The sequence below is a fragment of the Haliotis rubra genome, unplaced genomic scaffold, assembly GCF_003918875.1.
Source record: "Haliotis rubra isolate DU_JTF1 unplaced genomic scaffold, ASM391887v1 Scf1127, whole genome shotgun sequence".
Lineage (NCBI taxonomy): Eukaryota > Metazoa > Mollusca > Gastropoda > Lepetellida > Haliotidae > Haliotis > Haliotis rubra.
The window spans coordinates 206,886-212,997 of NW_025765034.1; positions in this window are offsets into that span (position 1 = coordinate 206,886).

Sequence of the window (6,112 nt, forward strand, 5' to 3'; positions counted from 1 at the left end):
GTTCAAGTGAGGGATTTCATGACAACATGCTTCTCACATAACACAGACGTTCTGTATTGGTGTTTTGTTTTCCTGTAATAATGGACGCGACCACCACAACCAGCAACTGTTATCGTTAACAAACCCATGTATACGCTTGTGTCCGGGTGAACCCAAGCATGCCCAGCAATGTTTTAATTTACAGGTAAGGCATCGCCTGGAACACGGGTAAGTGATATCTACTTCACCAGGATAGATGTTGCATGGAGTCGTGGTAATGTGTACGTTACGTATGTCATGACATACGTATGTCATGACTCGAGTGGCTACATTCGTTGTTAAAAGATGCTAATGCATGGTGAGCCGTGAAGAATTGATTTTCAGTAACCCATACGTGTCATAAAAGGCGACGCGCTGACATGTTTGTACAGGTCGATGCTCATGACGTCAATCACTTGATTGTCTTATATTTATGATGCTTTAAATGGCGTTAAACCAAACATATACATTCTGTGCGTTTTATTAACACATGACTTTCGCTTTTGTGACTTCATTGACTTTACAGTCTAACCCGTTTTCTCGAACTTGCAAATATTGAATCCCGGACTTTGTCGAACTGATTGTGAACTCTTACTGGTCAGTATGTATCAGTATTTTAACCTGGATGTGCCGAATAGAAAGTGTTGAATTCCCTGTAGTCAAGAGTTGAAAATATGCTTAACTTGTCTTGACAAGTCGAACTGAAAATCGGGCCATATAAATATACACACAAAATATGCATTAAATGTCTGGTTTCCATAACATGCACGATGTGGAGCGATTGCTTTCCGACAGCAAGGACAAGACTAGTATTAAGGTCAAGTCGGTTTTTCAAACATTCAATATAAACTATTTATCTGGTTCCCAGTAGTTCGAACTAACAAGGTCAATGCTATTATGGCTTATACTATCATGTCCGTGTATTTCAAACACGTGAAATGATTATCAAGACCAATGCATACAGTTTCGTCTCGACAAATGTGAGACTACACTAAATCAAAGACAAGCAATGTTATGCAGTAATAGTCTGAAAGTCAGAGTTATGCCATTTGAATGAATTGATTGTTTGTCGTTTTACATATATATAATATTCATTTGATGAAATTATGCTCCTGTGTATATTGATGAACTGGTATCGTTTAACAACCCTCATATCGCCAATTCTCTTTCACTGATTACATCTTCCGCCAGTAACATTCCCGGTGCTATGAATCTTGTACCTACCTTACATCTTTCTATTTGACCAGTCAGCATGACAGCCTCGTTGCAGGAACGTTGCCAGACCTGTAGAAACACAACGCTGCTTGCATCCTGGTTGGTTACTGTGACATCTCTGCTTGACACTACAAGTCACATTGTTATCCCAATCATGTAGTTCGATACACATGCTGCTGATTACTGGATTGTCTGGTCCAGACTCGATTATTTACAGACCACTACCATATAGCTGGTATATTGCTGAGTGCAGCGTTAATTCCAAAACAAACAACCAAAACATAGTCCCTGAAACAAAGCACGTTCCCCCCGGTCCAGGGCTGCCTTACATACAAACGCCCTAATTTCAGGAAGTCTAGATTTCGTCAGCTTAGGTTCTTAATTCCCGATTTCCATGACAGTTTGTACAGTAATGTCACGCTTTGCTTCATTTCAAGTCAATTCATGAAGAATGTATTTATATGTAATATTTTTTTAAGTATCTGAACATCAGGTGTGAGGTGGGAGAGAACGGGGGTGTGTTCGCGTGTGAGTTAGTGAGTGAGCTACGATTTTAAGAAACATCCGAAATATTTCAGCCATATCGTGACAAATAACTAGTTATAATAATAACACAAAGTGCCGAGTACGTGGACAAAACAGACTAAGCGTGGAGACAGAAGGCGAAACATTTGTCAACATTCTCCACTTATTAGTGAGTGAGTGAGTTATTGTTTAACGTCACATCGGCAATATTTCAGCCATATCGTGACGAAAACAATTTATACACTAAAAAATGAAATGAGAACATTTGATTTTGAAATGGAATATATGCACGTTATAAAAACCTGTCGACGAAGGACAGTAAAACAACTAGAATATCACAACTACAACTAAAACTAGTGTGGAGAGTTAAAACTAATAGCACTATTCGGACAATACAATATAAAAACAGGCTATAGATCGCCAACACCAGAAGGTAGATCACCATACCAGGGACCATGGGGACTTACAGTACCTTGGCTTCCTGCATGGACCATAGTTGGATTTACACCATCCCTTCAGCTGCTGGCGATTCTAAGAAATGTTAGCCAAAAAACAAAATGACAAGAATGCTACGTTTAAAAATCCTGGCAAGTTTAAATTGACTTTGAACATTTTGAGACTTACGTACCCTCTCAGGAGGACAATAATTTTACACTACTTCAACCCCCTTTGAGGGTACAGCCACTAACAATATCAGTTACTAATCTAAACTACCAATAATAAAATATGTATCTATTTACAAATCAGTTAACAAGTTTAATTCTTTTAAAAATGCAATAATTAAATGAAAACTTATATTACTAAAAAGATCCTTCATAGTTTTTACTTTGAAATAGATATCCCTTGTGATGGAATATTCAACACACTCAAGCAGGACATGCTTGACCGTGATTCTTTCACCACAAGTGATACAAAACGGAGGATCCTTACCTTTTAATAGATACTCATGAGTATATCTCGTGTGGCCAATACGACATCATCGTATGATGACCTCTTCAAATCTGGAATGACAACCCAAGTAGGTGTTACCGATAGTTGGTTTTATTGCATGTAATTTATTGATACCTACTTGGGCGTCCCACTTCTTTTGCATCAGATCACGGATATAAGATCTTATAGCAGCTTTGTATTCAGAGTATGGGATCAGAAGTGGTGTCACAGATTTGTTGAGTGCTGCCTTAGCAGCAAGATCAGCCATTGTGTTACCAGAAATGCCAACGTGGCTGGGAAACCAACAAAAGACAATGTGGCATTTCTCCACTTATTAACTGACAAAATGAATGGATGTATATGCGAGTAGTTATGAATCGCTGTGTAAGGTTGTTGTCTTGCAGCCAGGTTTCAGGTACGGTTGAAAACATACAGTCAGTTGGTTACAAATCAGCTCAGTCAAAACTCACTCACACTATCCCTCTTGACTGAAAGTCCATGAGAGAACTTGGACAGTTAGGCACAACCATGTAACAAATATACACATTTGTAATTGTGACTGAGTTGAAAATCTAACCATTGCTATATTTGGGATTACACTTTATAAGTAAAGTACAGTGTTGCTGGCTGATGGGAAACCAGCACACAAACAAATAGAGTGATAAATCACTACCTAGGTATTATAGAGTGGCAGTACCAGTATCCTGGGTAAGAGGAATCTCCATACACTTGCTGGTCTTCATGTAACCTGGTCTACAATGTCAGATGGGAGGCAAGTGTTCACCCTTTGCCAACTCGTTACAATGCATCAGCGATAATGTTTCATTTACTTTTCATGCATCTCCATCAAATTCCTACAGCAACAAGCTGCAGCACATTACGCATTGGTTTTTTGTTCTTTATTACATGACGAAAAGACAGTGGATTGTGTTCAGCATTCACTTGGATAGGACCCAACGTTGTACTACTACGTTTTCAATGGTGAAATACTATTTCTGACTTTTCTGGCACCATACATTTGCAAAATAACAATCAGGGTGTCCAAAGCCAGCACCAGAATAGGTCCAGTACCAATATCAATATTAGTATCAATTTACGGCAAATTTCAAGTTTGAACAAAAGCTTCCGTCTCCCGAGCAAACGTAACAGTACTACTATCCCTTTTCTTAGCAAGCCTATACTCTGGGCTGTTACCGTAAGGGACCAGTTAATACCACTTCAAAATGTTAGCCACAAAATGCAAGAAACATTTGAGTGTGACATTGACAGAAAGCCGGAACAAGTCTATCTAACGATCAAACGATAGATCAAACGATCTATTGTCTGAGATATTGGAAAAAAATGGAAAAAATACCAGCGCCTTGAGCATGCACTAGTGCGTGGATATGTGCGCTATATAAATATCCTATAATAATAATAATAATAATAATTCTTTGTCATCTTGAATTCGTTTACCCGAAACTATCATTGTTTTTTTTAATTTTCTTTCTCAGCTCCAGGATTCCGGGATCCTTAATTTGTCTTCTCAGTTCCTGATCTCCTTACAGCCTAAACATCAATATTCTGTTCAATCAAGGCCAGCCAAAGCATCATCATCAAACATTTCTTTCTCAAAACGAATGTGATAAAATGTTTATTGGCCCAAAGCATACAAGATTTGATATCTCACCAATTCGACCTGATAAGACCTTTTTGAGCATAGAGGCCAGTTCCAACATTAATAACACCACGGTTATGGTTATTTTCACACAATGTAAGACAAACACAAAGTTAACAAATAATTTTAACCAATAATTGCGTGAGATATAAAATTTCTAGCCCGAAAAAACACACAGTTGCTGTTAAAGATGAAAGAAAAATGTTTTGAAATCAGTTTATAAAAGAAATAGGTGTGGACTCAACAGCAAAGTAGTAATGTACTAAATGTATGTAATACAAAGGCAGTGATTTTGACAAGAAAGTCGGGAATACTCAACCTCAGCAACAGTAATCCAACTTACAACTGGGCCTGGCAGAGTACACTGACCATCACTCACAATGCTGGTCTTCTTGGAACTTGAGGTTACTAAGTGAGATGAGGGACAAGAGTTAGCTCCCCTTATACACCAAAACATTTCTGTCCCTCTCGGACTATGCACATTCACAGAGAGTGAGTGAGTTAATATTTAACGTTACACGTACACAATGTATTATAGTTTGAGCACTGTTACACAATAAATAACAGTGTCACATAGCGTAGGAATGTAGCGTAGGATGTTTGATTTTGCAATCAGATTGCAGTAAACAATCTCCACATGTTGCCATAGGTTGAAGTCACACCACATTTCATTACACTGGTCCTTGTGTTAACTTGAAGTGGGAAAGAGATAACGTGTCTTTGTTGGATGGCTTGACTGTGACTGAGGAGAATTCTAAATGAAGAAACGACACAGAGAAGAATCTGAAGCTAGATTTTATTAAGCCTTCAAGCAAGCAAATTAGGACAATTTTGTGGACAAAGTCTATTTCCATCCCAGTATCAATATTTACCCACTACTGGTGACATGGAGACAGTGTACGTAACAGTAACAGTAACAGTATTGATGTGATACCAATTCATAAATCCGTTTAATAATTTTAAGTGCGTTTTACATCTAACCGAGTATATTTAATAATAGATATGTTGTCTTGTTCTGTTCAGTAACACTGTGTACAACTTGTCTCGTCACTGTTTTAATCAGCAATTGCTAAAATATGTCAAATGCAATTCTAACCACGCGCTTATTTCGTTCAGTACTTGTTACATGTATAGTAAAAGGTTATAACTATCTCTTCAGTTGACTACACGATCCAGACATATATATAAGCTGAGTATGAAGGAACTGATCTTTACTTTTACATGCACCTCCGTTCTTCATACTTGATTTCCCTCAAGTGTCAGATTGGTTTGTGAGTGTCTCATTGTAATATTCGAATTTTGGCAAGACATGTGTATAAATGGATACCTCTGAAGCCTTCAGCATGTGACATATACAGTGAGTGAGTGAGTTAAGATATTAAGTCACATCGGCAGTATTTCAGCCATATCGTGACTATATCAAGTTATATATTAATAATAATTATAGGTAAAGTATAAAACCTGCCAACGAAAGACAGTAAAACAACTAGAATATCACATATATAAATGTAAAACTAGTAATATAATCTAAAACACTTTAACTATACATGACAATACAATATAAAAACAGGCTATAGATTGCCAACAACCGAAGGTAGATCACCATACTAGGGACCATGGGGACTTACATTACTTTTGCTACCTACATGGACCCCAGCTGGATTTACACCATCCCTTCAGCTGTCAGCAATTTTTGACAATCTAGCCATAACATTGAAATAACATATATACTGCAGTTAAAAACCATAGTAAGTTTAAATTTACTTG